Here is a 22,342-nt window from a genome sequence, read left to right as displayed (position 1 = left end):
TTGGAAGAACCAATGAAAACCTACCAGTAGAAAGCCCAAAGATATTGAAAAGAAGCATTTGTGCCTGGGTCAGGGGAGACTTTTAGTAATGTACAGATGGTAGCTATGGAAACTATATCTGAGTTTGCCTAGATGGTCTTGAGAAACATAAATAATGAACAAACCGTACCAAATAAATGTACATACTGTGCTGCACAGAGATAAAACAAATTCACTAAGAAATCATAGAACTGGCAGCTGCACATTTATTTCTGTTCAGTGTGTGTGCAGTGAATAAAATCTTAGTCAAGGGCTGGGTTGCACATCTGCCTTGACCCTAATGCTACAGGCGCCAATATAAACATTAAAAAAACCCAAAACCTATTTCATGTCTTCCAGCATAGCACACAAAGACCATTATTCTCTGGAGTGATTTTAGTAAGTACAACTGCCCTTGCTTACAATGTTTCTAGCTTTCAGTTTTCAACAGCTCAACTCTGACCAAGCAGATAAAAGCAATTTTTATGTGTGATTTTAGATAAATTGAGTTGGATTAAAAGATTTCAGGCTGGTCCCTCTTTCTTTATTTGTTTGCTCCATGTTACTTTAACAAGAAGATGTTTGCTGAGAAATCCCACTGCAAACTTTGCCTCATCCTACCATCAGAGCTTTATGTAAGATATCCAGACTGGATGACTTTCAAGGGCTAAGTCAATGCAAGGTACAAAGCAAAAGGCAAGACCATTAATGAAACCTTTCATCTTTTCTGTTTAGCTTTGGTTGGACAAAGATAACTATGTTTCTATATGAAGCTTTTTGCTGTCTGTTTTTGAACTGCTTTTTCCATTATTGCATATTCGGGTAGGGAGAAATTGATCAATAGCATTCTGTAAATAATCTCATTGCCATATCTTACTTGATCAACTACACAATCAAAATAATTGGTAAACTATTAAAGGCTTTATTTTGGGAGGTTAAGGGTGTATTTGTCTCACTGAGCAGAAAATAAAGATGTTCAGCAATTGTTAACAAAAACATGCTGCTTGTAAAATAAATTGTTTTCTTTCCACATATGTAAATTATTCCAAAAAATTGAGAGGAAAAAAAAAAAGAAGTTTAATGTTGGTGGTTGGGACACTTTACCCAGGAAGTGGCATCATATGAGTTATTGTGTCTAGTCTGTTTTTTATTCATACTTACATATTTCTACAATGTGCAAAGAGATGACTAAAGAAGATTGAAGTACCCACATAATTGCTAGAATATCCAGATAGCTGTGCTGGAGATGGTGGGTTCATGTGTCATTTGGCAAACAAAAACTGCCTGTATTTCACTGTAAGTGACTGGGTCAAATCACTTTCCTCCATTTTAAAACAATCAAAACAAAATTATTTCTGAACAAATCTTCTTTCTTAGCTTGGCTTGAATTTGTAAAGTTTCAAGCTGAAACTTTTATGAAACATTTTATGGAAATTTTGTGGTTTGTGAGGAAGTTTTGTCCAGCTCTCATCTGTGTCCAGCTCAAAGCACACTTTAATGTTCTTGACTCAAGCATCATCCTGCAAACATAAGTATAAAGAATTGTCTTTTTAATACAGGTGGACAAGTCAGCCTCTAAAAAATATTCTACGTGCAGTCAGTCTCTAATACTAATATTTCCTGGATGATCTCTGACAAAGTAGAAAGCCGCGAAGAGAAAATTTTATCGTTCAATGGTAGTCATAATAGCAGGGTTCTTCTTCCAAGAATGGGGCCTAATTACCTTCTGAAATTCAAAAAAATTGCACTGACTGTAGTATATTTTACATCATGTGCTACAGTTATTTTAAGATATGAGCAATTTCAATCTTTTTTTAATAAAAGGTTTTTGCATGACACTTTAGCAAATCTGTGTATAAGTGGGTTTCCAGAATCACTTACTTTCTTGGCATATTTTCAGGAAGATGCAAATTCTGTTAACTGGCATCTATATATAGATGTCATAAATGCACAGACATAATTTAATTAACTCTTGCATTTTTTTCTTTTAAGAAACGTCTTTAAAATAAACTAAAATTCCGTGCTACATCTTTGAGGTATTTTTAAATAAGGCTAACTTACAATCTCTGGGAAAATGCCTGCCTAAACTAGCCTTTAAAGGTTTGATCCATATGAATTATTGTTCTCTATTCAGCAACAAAATCAATTAAAAAATACATCCTTAATTTTTGTTGTTTTCAGGAAAAGATTGAGAAATAATTAACAGAATGGTAGTGGTGGAGACACCAAAGAACAGTCAGAATAAATTTTTGAATACTGCAATAATTTTCAGTGTTTGCAATGCTTCAAAAACAATCACTCTCTCAAGGGTCTGATCCTAGTTCCTTTCAACCTGATGGAAGTCCTTCAATTAATTAAATGAAAAACAGCATAGACACAAGTTAAAATGAACTTCTTAGTTGGAGTGTCACTTTATATTCTGCTTCCGCAGAGCTAAAATTTGTTGCCTACCAAATGAAATTCTCTTCATTTGCGTACTACATTTTTATGTTTCAGTGAGAAACATCCCTATCTTGTGTTTACTTGGGTTTAATCTTCATGTGTCTGTGCCACTGTGGGACGTAAACTCACAGGTTTCCCATTTGAAATCAGTCTCACCTATTTACCTGTGAGTTGCTGCTGACTATTAAGCTTTGGGTCACTGGACTAATGGCTTGTCTAAAGTCACTATCTCCATCATACTACCTAAGCTGCATGTTTTCTGAACGTGTTGGCTTTAATTTTCTAGTGTTCGGCACACCTCTGAGAAGACAGCTATCAAATCTTTTATAGTGACTCAGTGTAAAAATGGATTTAAGATCATTCCAGTCAGTGCAAGCATACAGCATTTCTCAATGTGGTGGGCTGCCTGCTAGAGCCTCACCCAGTCGAGCTCCCACTCCTCTGCTTCCACAGAATGGGAGGGAGAATAAAATGAGAAGGGGAAAAGGAGCTTGAAAGTCGAAATAAAGACAGGGAGATCATTTACCCAGGGTTGCAGGGGGACGGGTTGCTGCGGTCACTCCGTGCCAGCCTCTCTTGACCGCTCCTGCTCTCTTTCGCTGTTCCCCTGCTCCGGCGGGGATTCTCCAGGGCAATCTGGTGGCCGGACGCTCTTCTGTCCCTTTCCCTTCAGGGCTGGCAGGGCCTTTCCTCCCCCTTTTCCCCTCACGCCTTCCTGCCTGGGACTGAGGGGCTTGGCTGTACCCGGCTGTGGCCGGCACGGGGCACCCCGGCCTTGCCTCGCCTGCAGACACCCATGCGGCCCCTGCCGGCACTGGAACACCTGCAGCTCACACCCGCATCAAGAAACGTGCAGGACACACCGGGCAGACTCAGCAGAAAGCCGTGCTGCTGCTCCAGGTAATTTCCTTCTGGTGGAGCAGCACAGCAGCCTCGGCAGCTCTGAATCCTGCGTGCAGCGCTGTAACTGATTTGTGACAGAAGTGACACGGTGAAATGTCGATTTACAGAGGTAACTGCCCACTGTAAATAGGCCAGAGATTTTTAGTAACTGTGATGATTATCACAAACAAAAGCTAAACAAATGTTAGCAGTTGGAAAAGTAAACCTGTAGGCGCTGCAGGGTTGTGAAGAGGCTTTTTGTGGGAGGGGCCCCTGCACTCCCATGGGAGGTGACAGAAGTCTAAAGGGACCTGTTCTTCAAATATTGTACGCTCCCTTGTTAATGTCAATCAGTGTTTAATCTACTCCCCTGTTCTAGTAAGTTCTCGGTTTCTGTTACCTTCATTGGCTCGTTCTGTAAGACCACTCCTTCCCGGTGCCCCCATTGGTTTTGTGTACGTCACCCCATCCCTGCTCCTCCCCTTAGCCCTTTCCTGATTGGTCTGTTTGTACCCTAACCACGCCCACTCCCCGCCAGTTATATACCAAGCCCCGCCTTCCCTTGGTGCTCTCGAGGCCTGCTCCCTTCCAGGATGCTTGTCTCCCTGCATCCTTCTCTTCTCCCTCATCCTCTGCCTTACCTTCAATAAATCCTCGAAGAACATAGCAGCCTGAGTGACTCTCGTCCTTCTGGTGGAGCTATCCGTACCCCATCGGCGCCCCCCGCAGACCGGCCAGTCGAGGGTCTCCCTGCCTGACCGGGCATCCGGGCTAAGGCGCCAAAATACAGCTTTTGGTAAGGGGGTTCACCTGTCCCTGGCAGCAGCGTGCCTCCGGTGCCAGCAGCTGGGCCTGCGGGCTTTGGTGTTCGTCACTGGGAATGCGCTGCTCCTGCCGACCTGCAGCATGGCAGCAAGGTTCCTTGTGGGCGATTGCGCAGAGTTCTGTGGAGCCATAGAAATTCTATGCATGTATTAAAACACTCTTTCGGGATAGAGCTAGGCTAGCAGTGCTAAGTACATGGATTTACAGTTCGGTGGTGCTTGTTGTGGTGAAGAAAATATTACATATTTCAATATTTTTATAAAACTTATCAAAGGTTTCTGTCTTTATAGCCGTAATAAAGAGAGCTGTGCCCATGACTATGTACAATGCTGCCTTATGCAGTGTCAGGTTTTGGGGGCCAAAGAGTGTTTGCTAATGATTTTTGCTATTTAAGGTGTGGGGAAGAAACTGCTTTGACCTTAATGATAATAATCCAAGACATTAGCACAATGAAGTTGTGAAGTTCCTTAAGATAAGTACTACGCTCCATATTGAAGAGCAAAAGATAAATAAGTGGATAATAGGGGACAGGACCGGATACAACAAAACGTGTATGTTAACAAACTCCATTAGGACTTATAAAAAGCCTTTAAAAACATGCTTCCTTCCATTAGAAGCACAGAGAAGCCACGTAGCCCCACTATGGAAAACAAAATGTTATTTTTGAATCTGCAAATTATTAACTCAAATAACAAAAAAAAAAAAAAGAAGTGATTAGTGTTTATCCCACTAAAAAGCTACAATCAGAAATACACAACTCACCCTAGAAGTATTATACTTATTTTCCAGCTTTTATTTATATGCAGAGACAAAGGAATTAAGCAAGAGTTCGTATGAAAAAAAGTCCAGAAGTTATGAAAGATATGTCTATGCTGTAATGTAAATGTTGAAATACCTAAGTTAGCTTAAAACAAGAACTGGAACACTTTAGTGGTGATAAACTGGCAGCTTATCAACAACAGTGAATTTTCCCTCCTATGTTTCTCAGCCAGAAACAACCAGGGAAGATAGCTGGGTATGGGTTTCTCAGAGTAGGACAGCTGAGACCTTTGCTGAAGTAGGTAAACTGCTCTGAGTATCCCAGCTTGCTCCTTTGAAAGCAGACTGGATGTCTGCCTGCTTGGGCAAAAATTGCAGCAATTTAGGAAGCACCATGGCTTGGGAAAAAAAAAAAAAAAAGCCATTAAACAGCCAAATAGGAAAAAAACCCAAACAACTGAAGAAACTAAAAATCTAGACCAAACCAAACCAAACAACCCCCAATCCAAAACCACACACAAAACTCCCCCAAAATCCACTTCTTGGAACATCTGTACATTTAAAGGATGAGGATCCAAAACTCATGAGCTATTTATGTGCCTTGCAAGAGTATAAAAAGTTGCAATAATAAATTAGAAAAAAAGTTTTGAAAGGGATCCTTATCACTCTAATCCATTGTGTTTAGAGGATAAACCAGCCTTTACTGTCTGAGGTCAGGAGGAAACTTTTCATGGTGGGGCAGCTCTTCCTATGGTCACCTACTGAGTAGACTTTGCTGCACCTCTTACTAAGCTGGGACTGCCCACAGTTGAAGAGGGGATAACAGGGTATATGAACCACTGGTCTCTTTTTGTATAGGAGGTTTTTTTTTTTTCCATAAAGCTCAACCAGGAAACCTGAGAGAAGTATGGTTTGGGGAGCTCAAATTGAGGTAACAGACAAGGTAGGTACTGCAGAGGGATTCTTCCATTGCATCAGCTTCCGGATTGAAAATGTCTGATAAGATGTTTGGGTTTGTTTAGGTTTTGTTTGGGATTTGTTTTTGTTCAGTTTTTTGTTCAGTTGGGTTTGGTTTTAAAAATCTTTACCTGTATGCTACTGTCTTTTTGCTACCTATATAGTTTATTAAAAAAATATATATAATAAAGGAACTTTTTATTAGTAGATTGCTGTGCCAACTACAGAATTTTAATATGCCTCCAAGATACGGCACTGACAAGGTCTCATGTAAATCAGATACAGCTGTTTCCTAAATCCAGTCATTCCTGCCTTGTTGTTTTCTAGTAATTATCTCATCTACAAGAAATACTGTATTCCTGTATTGTGCCCCTGAGTAATACTAAGTGTTTCTATTAGCTTGCCTGCTGCTGAGACATCTCAAGGGTTTTTGGTGTGGGATTGTTTTTTTTTTTTATAATTTTTTTTTTTTTCATCTGAGTAAGTCATATGGGTGTTGCATGTTGCATCACCAGTATTCCCACTGGTTTAAGAAAGGTTTTGGTGTACACACTCCCTGCCTCCCTTGAGGTCTGCCTCTGGATATTTGAGATGAGGGCTTGTTTACATGCTGTGGAGTTTTGTCAGTCATAAGATGAGATGCCCAATGTTAGCATTCTGGCTGATCGTAATTTTTTCACAACTTTTCCTGGGAGATGTATATCTGTTTTTGTCATTTAGTCCCTGGATTTTTGAGCAGTTACTCAAAGAATTAATGTAATGTCAACAAATTACCCCAGTCTCTCAGAAGCCTTTTTGTCTCCAGATGCAACATAGTTCCAGAGGGTTTTTTTAATGTCCCCATCTCTGAAAATGTGGGGCTTAATTTGTGTATTTGTTCTATGTCACTTAAGCCTGTTACGATTTTCAGGGTCATCTCATCCTATTTCTGGTCCCACTACAATAAAACTCCTGATCATTCATTCATCTTAAGGTGTTTAAGTATTTCTATTGTCTTTCATATTGTATTGATGACTTCATATGAAAAAGAATCTACTTCCTGGATAAAATCTGGTTTATTTGTCAGATTCAGTGATGCACTGCCTTCCCCTTGCAAATATAGGGTCTCTGTCATGCTTTAAGGAAAACATAAAGTTAAATATATTTTCTGTAAAAACTCATTTTGACATGGTTTGCTTATTTCTCTGAGTAGAACAGATCAAACCATTCAGAAAACAGACTGAAAGCCTGATGGGGACATTTTTCTGCTTGTAGTAGTAGTAACCTCTTGTCCCATCATCCACTGGGTTCTTTCACATTGTGCACTCCATGTCCTTCTGTTCATATGGAATGACTTCTTTTTTTTTCTTCTCTTTTTCCTTATAAACATTTCTTCCCAAGGATAACATTGGCATAATATCGAAAGTGAGATATACTGTGCAATTTCAGGTTTTATGTCATAGCTTTCTGTTGACTTTACTCATGTTCACAGTCAGTCCTATATAAGACTTTTTGAAAATGGAAGAAAGATTCCTGACACTATTAATGATCCTTTTCCATGCCTTTTGGCTTGCAGTGATTGCTGTTTTCCAAACTGCAGGGGTGAAAAAGCAGCTTCTGTGCTCTGTCTTCTGCTGATGTTTCATTGCAAAGATGATCAAAGAAATGCCAAATATTGTAAGATTAATTAGTTTTAAAAGCCTAACAACCTGTGTATCAATTAAATATTAGTTTTTCACCAAGCATGTCATAGTTCAAAGACTTTTATTCAATGTCTCTCTATTCTGTATTCCTAAAATGGAGAAGCATGAAACAACCCATTCTGAATAAAGGTGGATGACAGAATACCATTTGCACTTCTAGCATGACTTTTTTTAGTATTTCCTATTAGCTTATGGGTTTTAATTTTTCCTTAAAGGCCTGTGAAAGAAACATTGCCAGCTACATTACTTTCCAAATAAGCAAGATCATGAGAAGGCATATACTAGTATTTCAAATGTGAATGTGGGATAGCCTCTGGGCACTAACAGATATCTGTTAGTCTTGTACTTTTCAGTATAGGTATTTTTAGTTTTGCTGTGAATTTCTGTTAGTGCTGGAGGTAGCTGTTCCAAAGCTGTATAAGTCTAAAAAGTGCAAGGAAAGAAGAAACTGGTTCCAGAAAGGGAAGATAGGAATGTGTCAGAATTTTTTTTTGATGATATTATAGTGTTTGAACAATAGTGTTGCTTCATTACAGTAATTTGAAATTTAAAAGTTCATTACGGGAAATAAATGTTTGGATACTGCAGCATTATATGCTCTGATGACTTAATGATTGCTACCAGTTCCTAATAAAGAGTGACTTGTTCCTAACATTTTGACCCTTTATACCTCTTTTGAAAGCAAGTTAATGGGATATCAGCTGTATTTGTGAACCTCTTAGAAAAATTGTGGTTAACCTATAGTAAACAGAGCTTCTATCATAGCACTTGAACATCTGTCAGAGGTTCTGGTTAGAAGTCACAAGCAAAAATATTCCATATTGACTCATGAATGTTTCCACAATCCAGGACACTGGAAGAATATGGAAGAATATGGTGTCACTTACAAAATGTGTGATAAAGAATGCCAACTGAGAGCCCTCCTTGCCAGGCTGTGAGTAATGCTGTGTTACCCATTCTACATTTTGTGTTCCAAAGTCCACATTGTGTTCCTTGCTCCAAATCATGAATTCTGGACACGTTGCAGGCAAAACACATTTTTGTTACCCCTTGGTTTGATCCTTAACTAAAAGAACAGGTTAATTTAGATGACAGAGACAACCACATCAGTACAATTGAAAAGAAAATTTTGTTTCCTTGTGTTTCTTTGCTTGTATCATAACTCAAGCTTTGTTTTGATGCAAGTTAAAGGTGAGTCTTTAGCATCTTTGAATGAACATCAGTGCAAAGCTTATCATAAAATCTGCCCTAAGTGTAGCTCTGATAAGACACCATGTGATCTTCAGTAAACACACAAGTGTAAAGTAGCATAAATTAGAGTTTGAAATTTCTGAAGTAATTTCCTTCATCCTCTTAAATAACTTGGCTGTGGGTAGTTCATCAGTTTAAATGATAGAACAAAAGATTATACAGCTACAAAACAAACTCTTTTGGCTTGCTTCTTGGGTGGCTGCTTATTGTTTTACAAGACAATGGGAATTGTCATAGTGTTTTGGATTATTTTCATCAATTTATTGAATATTTATTGTCCGGAATACTTCAGTTTTCTGTTTTGAAGTTTGATACTACTTACATTTTAAAGAAATCCTCTGATACTTTTCCTGTTTCTATGACTTTTTCTAACTGCTTGCTTTCAAAATAATTTTAATTTTTATTTGTGAACTTAGTAAACAATCTGGAAGTCATTGATAGACAATAAAAATGGCACTCTACAATGCTGTTAAAAAAAAAAAAAAAAGGGCGACAGACACTATTGGTGGTGAAAAATGTAGAAATGTCAGCATACACTGATATGAGCTGGTGTTTCAGATCATCCATTGTTATTTATTGCTATTTATTACTTGTATATTAAAGTTTCTGGAACCCAGCCTCATGGATCAAATATTCCATTGAGCCTTGCACCAGGCCAGGTCTAGAGAGCAAGAATGTCTCTGCCACACTGGGTTAAAACACTGTGGTTAAACTGCTGGTGAGCCATGCACATCAAAATATCTCTTTGGTTAGCAGAAATGCAGAGGCAGACCAACAGAGTTCCCAGGAAATTAAAATACTAGTTTGTGCTCTCACAACTTCCATGTGGAAGTTGTGCTTTCGTTATCATTGTAAAATCAATGGATGTTTGATTCTACTCACTACTACAAGTATTTTAGAAATAAACACAAAAATTGTGGTGAGGGATGAAGGACACTGACGATGAAAGACTTAGTAGTATGTAGGTTTTATTCTCTACTGGCAGATGTAACAATAACTTGTCCTTCCTGTATCTTTATGTAGGTTTCTGGAGTGCAGGAGAAAATAAATTTCAAATAGGTTTTATATTTCTTGTGAAAATTGCTCTTAGACAAATATATCATTATATACACTGCTGTAATCTCTAACTTGGCAGGCCAAGTTAGCCCCTTAGCAGGGGCAACCAGATTCAGTGGATACATAACATGTAAGGAACTGTGGAAGTAATTTGGTAAGCTATAAATGTTAGTACATTCACAGTATCACAGAATCTGCTATTACTGGAAAGCTGAACATATTTTGACTGATCTGAGATCAAGTTGTAGCCTTAAAACTGTGTTCTTCTTATGACTGGATTTGACCAGAGGAAGTATATTTGTTCAAAAGAGCCTTTCAGAGGAAGGTGTTTCATAACCCTTTGAGAACAGGTACATGTGCCAGAATAAATATGTATTAACCTCTGCAGATTTTTCCTAAGGGGAAAAGGTACTGCCTTTTCTCTGTTTTTGGGAATAGATGAGATTTCCATTACTGTAAGAAGACAATAATTTGTGGACACCTTGAAGTAGTGGTTTGTCTATAAATTTAGCTAGTAACAAACTGGAGTGGCGTACTGAATTAAGTTAGTACAGTATAACATGTTAGCCTGGAGCTATTTTACTTATCCTGAATTACTTTAGTTCCTGATAATCATTGGATTGTTTCTTCTTCGGCACCAAATGCAGCATTGCTGAGAATTCACCATGTTGTGTAACGGGATTAACATTTATTTATGGATTTCATTCATCAGTACTGAAGTAATTTCCCAAAGGCATTTTTGAATGCTTTTTTATTATTATTGTATCAACTTTCCATTGTATCACCATGATATTTTTGGTAGGGAGCTGGCAAGTATGCAGGCATTTAAAAAGAATGCAGGAACTTGGAGCCCCACTGGAAGGCTTTCATTTGTCATTTTTTAACATTGCCAGCCTGCCCTAGGTATTAATATTTCTTGTTATCAATTTTAATGGGTAAATAAACTGCTTTTAATTAATTTCTAATTGTTTCATGGTTTAGACAAAAGAGAGGAAGGGGTCTTGCTGGAATTCTTGTGGGTAGGACAATGATTGGTATCTTCATACAATCTTTATAGGAGTGACATTTAGAAATTCTAAACTGGTAGAGGTTACAGGGATGTATTTTCCCTGTGTGAAAGTCTTTTCTGGATCTTTAAGATTTAGGCAAGCTCCACCCTGTGCTTTGATAAGAAACATTCCCCTTTTGTTTTCTCCTGTGCTATCCAGAAATTAAATCCAGCTTGCCTTTATTTATTTATTTATTTATTTTAATGTCTCTGAAAGTTTTATTCTCTGAAATCATGGTTCCCTGGAACACCTCCCATGGAAAGCGGAAGATGCTTTATTTGCTTCTTTATAAAGCACTTTGATGTAATATTTTCATTGTACAGCTTATTTAGCATGTTTCTGGCTACACATTTACTTTGCTATAACCTTCTGAGAATACCATTGTTAAAACCTCACACATCAAACTATGAAAAGTATTGATTTATAGTAATCTTACTGGGATTATTTCCAGGTTTTCTAAAAGTTCATTGGGTGAGGCTGTTATTATAGAAGCTAAAAAGCAGAACTGAAACCACTAGGTAAAGACCTACTTTTCTCCATCAGAAATCCAACCTGTTTAAGATGCACAGCTACCAAGTCCTTGAGATCATTCTTTCCATTTAAAACATTGCAGTGCAACAGGAAAACAAGTGAGAAGCTGCATGCCTCATCTCATCCATGTAATGAATGTAAGAGATCACAGAAATAGAGCCTAGCTCAATAACATGACACCACATTAGGAACTGCAAAGAAACTACTTAGGAGTTTAGTAATCCACTGATGGGGGTGTTTAATATTTCCTGTCTAGAAGTTAGACCTTTTTCAGAGCTACAAGGAATGAGCATTAATTCTGCTTTAAAAAAAAAAAATAGAAAAAAAACTAATACGAAAATATTTTGAAACAGCTCCAGGAAGTCAGATATCATTATATTTGCCTTTAGTGAAGAAGCATTTTAGAGACAGCTCTAAATTCCTTCCAAATTGCATTAGTTTCTTCCTTCCAAATTGCATTAGTGGGCACAAAACATCTGGAAAAATATGGTATGTCTAGAAACACCCTCAATGGCCTGTTTTCAGAAGACTTGTCTGTATAACATGGTCTAATGTTTTTCTTGTCTGTGGTTCAGTTAGTTGGTTGTTTTTTTTCCAAAGTAGAATATAGGCTATGAGATGAGATAAAAAGGTATTTGGAAGACTATGGTCTATTTATGTAGCATTGACTATTGGAAAAAAAGAATGATTTTGAATGGAGAAATGAAGTTATATGTGATTGCAGGTAATTTGCAGTGGGAAAGGGTACAGAGTGAAGATAGATTAAAAAAAAAAAAAAAACCAAAACCTGAAAATCTATATTGTGGGTCTTGCCTTGAATGGTTTACATTTTTCAGATGACCGTAAGTAGATCAGTTTGTAAGTTTTCTTAATCTGGGAAATTCTTGTTCACAATTCATGAATCAGTTGTTTAGATTCCCTTAGGGAGAACATGACTAAAGTCTTTTAAAATTATAATAAAACACTTGATTTAGCTTTACTGCAGAAGTCAACTCAAAATTTTACATAGCATCTCATGCTTTACATTGTTCTTCAAAGTGAACAGGAACTGAGATTTTGCATCTGAAATTAAGTCTATTATGTTTTGTTGTGAAAAGTGTCTTATGATATTAATTGGTCACAGATAAAGTTGTGTACTGGAAATGCAGAGTTTACATTAACTTAGTATTGCATTTTCATTGAGCATTTGATGGGAACAATGGCAAGAGTTTGGAGCAAGGGTATCAAATTTTGCAAGGAATTAAGTTCTTGCTTATTGAACATATTATTGAGTGTGAGCAGTGTCCTTACTTGGTCAAAAGGTTGATTCAGACTTATTTTTGTCCTGATACTGTGTGGAAAGAAGTAGGCTTGTGTTCATATCTTCTTATGATAAAGCTTTAGTTCCACAGAGGTGAATACCCAGGACAGAGTTTAGCATTACCCAGCTTCTTTCAAAACATTATTCCAAACTCGAGTGTGTGTAAGTTCCCTTTTAATGTTGATGGTCACCCTTGTCTTCTGCCACTCTGGGTCAGGGAAGTTTTAAAAAGTGTGCTGAGTGCTGTGGGTACAGTTATGTTTGATTTTTTGTTGCTTAAGAGTATAAGGGAAATGTTAGGAGAAAAGGCTTCAATTTAAAATTTCCAGATTATGTCTTGCAAATATGGCCAGGGTTGGTTTTAGAAGTGTCTGCCTCCTGTTTTATTTGTAACTCTGCAAGTCAAAGAAGAAAGAACATGTGTGGCATATAAAAATTGTACTAAGGTGTATTTAGATGAAAAATTCTGTTCCCTCAGTTTCTAAGGTGCATTTGAATAGCTATTTTTGAATAACCTTTAAGTCAAAGAGGCATAGAGCAGGAACAAGGTCAGAGGCAAGCTGAAGAATGTGTTTCAATCAATTAAATATTTTATTTTCAAAATATTTTCTCACATATACTGTTTCTTGGTAAACAGGAAATGTTTTAGAAACACGATAGTGTAAAGGAATAGTCATGGACCACATTCTGAATCGAATCACTACTGGTATCAAATGATCCCTTCAGCTTGAGTGGACAGTTTGTTGGCAGTACTGTTGAAATATCTCTGCTTTATTGCCTTGCAATTATTAAATAATAGTTTCAGATATTTAAGGCCCTACTGTGTGTCTTACAGAGGTAAGAAATACCTGTCTATTTTATGCTGAATGCCCCTTTTGTTTTACTCATTTTGCTGTATTATTTTTGTTACTTTCTTTGCAAATAGAGATAGTTCAGGATGCACTCTGTTGCTACTTACAATGGAGAAAGAAACCACAGCACCATCCTCACTGTAAGCAAAACTCTATGGAGTTCACATCTATGGAGTGTCTGAACAGACAAAAGAGCTTTGATCACTTTCAGCCTCTTTTAACAAAGGACTTGTTTTAATTATAGAATCCTTTAGCTGTTACTAAACATTAGCCTGGCACAGTTGGCATATGACATCATTTTACAAAGCTTGGGTCTCTTTAGAGCATTCCAGCCTTAGGCTGCTCTTGTTAGAACCAAAGAAGGAGCATTATTTTTCCACCAACTGAAGAAGGTGTCTTAAAATTAAAGCCAATAAAAATAAGATGATAATCCAGAACCATTCCCAAGTAATGACCACAATGCAGCAGTCACCTAATGAAGTCCTGTTTATATTCACTACTGCAGTATTTCCGGTAACCTCATGACAATACCAAAGATTTTCCTATTCCCTCATGCAGGAAAAAAAAAAGGGGACAGAATTTTTGGTAATCTCCCTACCAGTTTTTACTTTAAAAAATTGTATTGCTCTCTAAAAAAACAAAACCAACAACAACAACAAAAAAACCAAAACCAAAACAAAAACAAACAAACAAACAAAAAAAACCAAAAAAATATGGAGAATGTTTTTCTATCCTTGTATATATGCTGTATGCAATGTATATTATAGATGAAATGACGTGTAGCGTGAGTATAATGTAAGAAGAATCTGTCAGATCTGTAAATATTACAGATCTGAATTGAAATATTACATGATATTACAGATCTGATATTGAAAGCAGTAAATAATATTTAATGGCTCAGTTTGACTACATTGCAATATGCATAGTTTGTATAGAAATAGAGTATTAATATTTGTTGTCACTGCTAACTACGCACATTTTCTTTAGTTCCTAAAGTGGAATAAGATATGATGAAATGGATCATGTTAATTACATTTTAGCAATTCTTTGGTAGACCAGAGTATGACTGCTATTCTCAATGCCATTTTCGTAACCAGTGTAAACTCTATATATATCCCATCATTTGGGCTTATTTGCTCTTGTCTTCATTCAGCTTTAAGACTTAAGTCAGGATTATATTTTCCCCTAATGAGATGTAAACTATTCATATTTTTCGCACAACACAGTATGTTTAAAACTTAGCATAGTGTAGCTACAATATTATGACAGTGGCTGTCTGAAGTTAAAGTTTCATAAAAGCTTCTCAAGTTCATTGAATGATTTCTCAGAAAAAAAACTTGCTGAACTAAAATTTTACAGTTTGGTGTTTGTCCAGGTTCAGTCTTTTCCTCTATTCCTGGGAAATTAATTTAGTTTTAGAAGTCTCAGCATCACCAATATAGAATACTGCTTCTAGGTAAAGCAAAAAATTATATAAATTTCTCACTGAATCTTGGTATTTCTGCATTCTTGTATGTCTCAGATATTACTTGATTGAGTACACAATTTCAGGGTCAGTTAGGGAGAATCAGTAACCCAGGCAGAGGAATTTTAAACACCACTGTAAATGTTTCAGTCATATTTTTGTAGAAACTAAAATTTCTTTTTAAATTACACACCCGAATGAATTTATTTAGGATTTGTTTGTATTTTCAGCAATATTAATCCTATTCCAGTTGTATGTTGCATATGTTTATCACTACCCAGTAGCTCTTTGGTCATCTCTAAGATAAGTTTATCTTTTTATCAACTTTGGTGTAAGCAGGGCCATATCTGTGATGTATGGTAAATCCAATGAAAATTAATTTGCTTGGGCTATATTTATCCAAATTTTCTTTAAAAAGCTTGTCAGCTTACCAGCTGGTGATTTTTCTCATGCTAAATCTCAGAGATGATTTCGTTTACTACTTGGTATTACTAAATATTTGAAATGAGAAATCTTGTTTTCTCAGAACTATTACCAAAATACCTGACTTGTATAAATTTCAAAAATCTTAATATATAAATTTATATATCCTTATTGTGAGGGCTTTTGAGCCACGTTTTAGAACACATGGCTTTGCTTACCAGTGTAAAGATGTGTTTGTGTTACTGTGTTTTTAATTTACATGATTCAAAAAGCTACAATTATTTACCTACATTAAACACATTACAGAAATTATAACTTATAGTTTTGTAATTCAGTGCATAGGTTGTGCATTACCACCCAAGGCACTACAGTTGACATCAAGAATCCAAAACGTCATTAAATTGGATGAGTGTGAATGCTATTCAATACCATTTTACATTTGGAGGTTTTAGCCTTCCATTTTCACAAGGTTGAATACAATCTTGTTTTCTTAAACTTTGGATTTGCCTGCCTTTGAAAGAGAACTTAATTTTCTATTTTAGAAAAATTATCTCTCTGCAGTGTTTACAGGGAGCATCTATACAACAAAATTAATCAGTGGAACTGTAATCATCTTTATCACACTAATCCTTCCCCAGAGATTAGACTGTATTTATTCTACTATCTGAAGTATTTCAGTATATTTAACATGAATAGATTCATATTATCTTTAATTATGCTATTTAAACCCTATTCAACTTAGTGCTCAGATAAGTAATATTCTTCAGGAGCCATTTATATGTCTAGGGTGAGAAGTTATTAGGATAACGTCATTGACAGTCGTAGTAGCTCTGATTTATCTCTTATTAGTGTGACATATTGAAACCTCATTAAATTTCTCTGTTGCATTGAGGGATGCCAGCCTTGTCAGTTGGTGAAAGTTGCACACTATAACCAGTTGTGTTTTCAGTTTAGAAAGGTCTTAGCATAGGCGTGAGACAAAAATGAGAGCCTCCCCTGTTTGTGTTCACATCACTGCTCTAAGCAGTGGGTGGAGGGTTAATGTGATGACATTTTGTGAAGGCTACCTTCATTTCAGGAGCTTGCCCCTTGTCTTCTATAGGTCTTTATTCCTCCAGCAAGTCTGATACAGTGCTGGAGCCCAGCTGCTGGTGCTGTGTTTTTCACATAGATAGCAGCCTTTTAAAATACTTTTGAAAAATACAATAAAAACAAATTTAAAAAGCAACTGTATGCCCTAAATAGTGTTATTAATGCATAGGTAGCATTTGTAAATATGAACTGTTTGATTATATAGATCTAAAATAAGCTTTTTATGCAACATAGTTTTATTCTGCTGATTCTGGAATGGCACAGGGTGTCAGCAAGCATTTGTCCTGAGTTAACCACTTCCTGTATTTCCCCTGAGAAGCAGTGGTGCTGAGAAGCAGAGGGGAATGAGAAGGAAGAGAAGTTATTTGGGAATTCTTTAGGGTAGATTTGCACGAGTTCTGGGCTAATCCAAATGTACACTAATTGATCCGAAATCTTCAGATGCATTCTCTTAATACAGTTTTACAAGCAATAAACTTGGAGGGGGAGAACTGGAGAGAAGACAAAGCAAAAATCCTAAAAATCACATTTCTGTGTTTCTCTTGAGCTCTCTACCTTTCCTTTGGGTTGGCATGAGTTTTCTGTCTCTCTCACTCATTGTAAGTTCTCTTCTTCCTGGAGGATAAAGAGCAAAAGTAGGCTTTGCTGCTTTTTATTAGCACCTGCCCCGGAATGGCTTTGAAAGTTGGCAGGGCATTCTTAGAGGGGCACTGTGTAGAAGAGGGGCAGCAGGGCTGCTAGTCTATTCCAGCACTTGTGAAAGACTTCAAAACACATCTCCTCACAGGTGTTATTTTTATGCTGCATAAAGAGGGAACCAAACCAGAAATTCTTTGTAATGTGATAAAAATATTTAGGTATGAATCTGACTTTATAATGCTGGTTTTTCAAAGCTGCTCTTAACAGAAACATACATTTGAAAGGATGCTAAACTGGAAAATGTTTCTGCTTTCTGCGAGGGCATTAAAAGTTTTGATTTGAGAGAAACAGCTCTTTGAATAGAAAGGTAGATGGTGCAACAAGAGAAGTAAGTGTCTAGAATATGAGAAGTTTAAATTACATCTCTGCCATGTATCAGGTGAGTCACCACACTTTTATACCATTGGCTTTCCTTGGGTGGAACTAGTCCAGAAAAGAAGAAAATAAAAATTAAGGGGAAATTAAGTCTTAGTATTGCACAGGACTTAGTCAAGTTATTTTCTAACTTAAATACTGCTTAATGATGACCTGAAATTGAACATGTATAACAAGGTAGAAAAATACTTATCTGGGAATAGCAAATCTGATGTAAACCTCTTTCCATCACTTTTTTTCCTTACCTCAGTAGAGCTGAGAGCCAAGGTAATCCTGAGCCAGCACTGATTTAGGCTGGTATGCGCACCAGGTGCAGGATGATGCATTCACAGTCTCTCTCTCCTGGTTAGCTCATGCAGTGCAGTTTCTGCAGTGAAATACCTGCTTCTTGGGCCATGACAAATGGGGTTGTACAGCTTCTGGTTACAGATCTCATGCAGTTGATGGTATGATCTCTGCATAGGAGACACTTATACAGTGAAGATCTGTGCTTAAAAATTTATCTCATTAGGTGTAGCATGGCCCCCTCCTTATAGGTGTTCCACACCTTGAAAAAATCCTTCTTTATCTCTTAGCTTTCAGCCTTCATTCACAAGAAAATGAGGTTTAGAGAATGATTCTCTCTCTCTCTCTCTCTTTTTTTTCCTTCCTGAGGAACTTAGTTTATTTGCATAAACTAGAAACCTGAAAACTTAATAAAAGCAGATATTTTTTCTTTGAGATTGAAGAATATAAATATGTGTTGAAACTTGTTTTTCAGCATTATTAAAAAAATTATCATCTTCATTCTGTGGTAGACTACTGCTTGTTTTTAATCACTGTCCTTGGTTTCCTAGTGAACTAAGATGCTCTCTGGCTACTACCATGGAATTCTGTGGCTTTTTCCTAATAACGATAGAATTTTAGGGTTAAAAGGGAGCACAAGAGAGCATCTAGTTCATCACCCTGCCCCAAGGCAGCATGAGCTAATGCTGACAGATGTTTGTCTAACCTGTTCCAAAGCTTTACCAATATTCTTTAAGGCCCCCAGGCAACCTATTAGAGAGCTGCACTACACTTAGTCTTGTGTATTTTCTGCTAATGTTTAAAAAACTTCTGCTCTTAAGCTTGCACTTGTCGCTGTGGATATGGGAAGCAAATTGCTAGCTTGCCCTTTGCAGTAGTTTGGGGTAGTTTTTGTTTTGTGTTTGGTTGGTTGGTTTATGGACTTTTATTAGCTTAAAAATCATAATGTCTTTGCTGTTTTACTTTGCTTCCTAGAGTTCCAGTCCTTTCAGTCTTCTTGTACGGCTGATGTTTCTATAGGCAATACATATTGCTATCCTGTATGCCTGTAAGATCCAGTCAGACAATTCCTCCATTTCTTTTTTTACCACTACCCAGAATATAGTCTACCAGTTCTACGAGTTTGATGGCGTTTTTCTCTACTAAAAACTCAGTTCTTAAAAAAACACTTTTCATTTGTAGTCTACTATTGAAATGATACACAGCAGCAGTGCAGAGATAGCTGATGTATTTTTTGTGTTAAGAGATTACCACAGTAATCTCTTAAGCAGGCAGTAGTGATATCTGTATCCTTACTTAGTAGTTACTCTTTCCTCAACATGTCCTTAAGACCAGTGTTGGAGACTAGGTACTGAATTGGATATTACCAAAAATGGCTGTATGCTTTAATAATCCATGTTTTTCAGTGATGTCTTACTGCTGAGTATATGAAACTTTTATGCAATATTTCTTTAATGCTTTAAAAATTAGTGCAATACTTGGACATGTTAAAAGGCCTATTTGAATGTCTATTTTATACTAAGTTCATAAAGAGAAATCTGCACTGTTGGCTGTCTCACTCATGGTCATGTCATTTGCTGTCCCACAGAAGAGCCAGCAAATGTTGTGGGTCACAGGAAACCCCTGGCAGACAAACTCTATGGAATTAATTTTATCCCAGCTTAAAATGGAGGAACTTGTTGCCATTCCATGTACATCCATGGAAGCTAGGCATTTATAGATATCAGAGGCCCTATGAATGACTCGTAATCTTTGGGGAAATCTTTAACAAGCATTAACCCTAGCCATGGTCTTGAATTTCCATGACTGTCTCTACAAAAATGTATCTCTTGGGGAAAGTAGTGTTTTGGTTTGATTGTTAAATTCAGAGTGAAGAGTTCAGTTATTTGTGTAAGACTGTTATTAAGTCATCATGTCTCAAGAGTTAAGTGATTTAAAGGACTTCGCTATAAAAGAACTTTTATTTTCACCAAACCTGTCTTACTTGAAAGCAAAACTTCAAGGTGGGAATCCAGCTTCTGAGAAAATGGTCTTCAATAAAGAAAATTCTTTTTGGCTATTACTTTATATTAAAAATAAAACCAAGTTCATTTTTTTTTTTCTTTCATTTCCTTTCTTTCTTGTTTTCTTTTTGGGCATTCATATATTATCACAGCCATGTCTCTGTCACTGTCTCCATTTTTTCTTGAATGTTCTGTTTTAAGATATGTTCACCTTGTCTAAAAAGCCAGCTGGGATGCCACAAATAGTGTGCTCTATTTATGACTGCAAAGTAATTACAATGGAATTTAAAGACTTAGTTTATAGATCCAAGACGAGGATCTTCTGTGTACACTAAAAGGATGAATCCTCTCCAGACCACTTCTTATTTGGCTGAAGATGAACTTGAGGAAGCATTTTGGAGTGTCAGCCAAGGCTGCTTTTAGAAAGACCTGGGTGGGATTCATACTGTTGATATCCAAATAAAAATAGGCCCTGATTTTAATCTCTGCATGGTTACTTTATTGTCGTTATGAAACCATGAATTAACTTTTAAGGCTTTCAGGAATGAAAGGAGACATATAAGTAAGTGCCTGTTATCTTTTTAGATTCATGGGAAAATATTTTATCCAGTGGCCTAGCAGCTTTCTCTTGTGGACTTGTCTTTTGTTTATTCTGTTTCTGTGTAGTATGCATTTTAGTTTGCTTCCTGTGAGAGCAAAATCTCTGGGACTGGGAGAGATATGTTACAGGAACAGGAGGAGATGGGCAGTTTGGGGAGGAGAGAGGGGCTAATGTGCTATTTATAACTGAAAGTGTACTAGGTATTCTTTGCTTAAGGTGAAGTTGAATATAGCTCTTTGTGGTAAATGTCACCGAAAATTGTACAGTTTCAGTATTTTTCAGCAAAAGAGTTTATTTCAGAATTCATTAAGGGGCAACAGTTTCAGAATATAGCCCTAATCATAAGAGGGATATAAATATAATCATTCAAATTAATACATTTTAGATTATTCAGAAACCTTTTAGAGTTTAAATACTGTTCTCTCCCTGGTTTCTTTAGACACCTCAGCACCCCTCTGAGGTACATAAATCATATGGATGTCAGGGCAAAATTTGTAAGACAAATATACTTATTCTGCATAAAATTTTAACACTTAAACTTAAATGAAAGTAACTTTGGGACAGGAGAGAAATACATATGTATAGTGTGTGTGACATAGAAAAATGCATTCTCTAATTACTACTTTACTTGATTTTGAAGTAGGGAGGTCTCTTTGCTATCAAACTAAGACTTACTTTGTCATCAAGACAAAGGATAATTGGCTGCATGACTGTATTCCTAAGCAAATATTTATATTTTGGCACCTAAAGAATAAGATATGCTGGTATTCCCAACATATAGAGACGGTCTCTTTTGGTTTACTTCTTGATATATAGTCAAATGGGATCTCCATGTCTAACTGGAGGGCAAAAACTGGACTCATCTAGTGATAATAACGTTTGTTAATGAGCCATTGCCTATAATGTACAGGCAGTAGAGAAAAGAGCAGTGATACCACTTTGAATATAGCCATTGAGTGAACATACAGACAAAAGCAGGCTTGCTTCTCCTCATCAGCATGGAAAATCAGATACTTCAAAGTCAATTCTGCATTCTTTTATTATGAAGTTAAACTTCTTGAGCCAACCTGTATGATAATGACATTATTAAAAAATGCCTTCCAAAAATGAAATTCTCTGCTTTATTTATCTTTCTTCATGGAGTATGAACATTTGCTTTTTTCCTCCATCTGCTTCTCTCTGTGATTCAGCTTTCCTTTTTTTACCTACAATGTCGTTTAACAGCTGTAATAAATGTGTTAGGGTTCCTATATACAGTTAAACTCGTGGTCTTGCCACAGTTAGACTAAGACAACAGAAAATGTAAAATTAAAACAAGACTGGTGTGCCAAAAAGGTGGCCTAAATGGAGTGATGCGGTTGTCCTTGGCAGTCTGCTCAGCAGATACTGTCAGCATCACTTTGTGGGGAGAGAGAGAGCAGGAGATGAGCAAAAAGAGACCATCTGCTGTGTGGTTTTTTACTCTGGGATTATACAGTTTTCCTAGTCCCTGTTCCAAAAGTGGCAGATCTTGAAGGTCTGTGTGGTTTTTTTAGTGGTTACATATAACTGCAGAGCATGTTAGCAAACAGAACTGACGCCATCTTTGTCAGGAAGCAAACAATAATCTCCTTAGTTAGTCCAAGTTTAGCAAACACTCCTGCTCATCCTGACCATCTCTGCATTCCCAACCTACATAATTTTGCCTTTTCACCCTTCCTAAAGAGAAAAAATTATAATCAAACTCCAGATATTTTAGTGAGCCTCTTCAAATATTATTGCTACTGTATTGGCATAATACATGAGAATTTCTCTTT

At 36.8% G+C, this 22,342-nt stretch overlaps 1 long non-coding RNA gene across 1 annotated transcript; it reads right to left on the bottom strand.

The window, feature by feature from the left end:
- Positions 1-924: 924 nt before the first annotated feature.
- LOC128798831 (uncharacterized) lies at positions 925-3,478 on the bottom strand. The gene is made up of 2 exons (XR_008434560.1): positions 2,987-3,478; positions 925-1,538 (listed from the first exon to the last, which is right to left on the bottom strand). It is a non-coding gene; the product is annotated as an uncharacterized LOC128798831 (long non-coding RNA).
- Positions 3,479-22,342: the final 18,864 nt, after the last annotated feature.

Source organism: Vidua chalybeata, chromosome 1 (assembly GCF_026979565.1).
Source record: "Vidua chalybeata isolate OUT-0048 chromosome 1, bVidCha1 merged haplotype, whole genome shotgun sequence".
Lineage (NCBI taxonomy): Eukaryota > Metazoa > Chordata > Aves > Passeriformes > Viduidae > Vidua > Vidua chalybeata.
The sequence above is the reverse complement of the archived record's forward strand: the minus strand, read 5'-3'. Positions and strand labels throughout refer to the sequence as shown.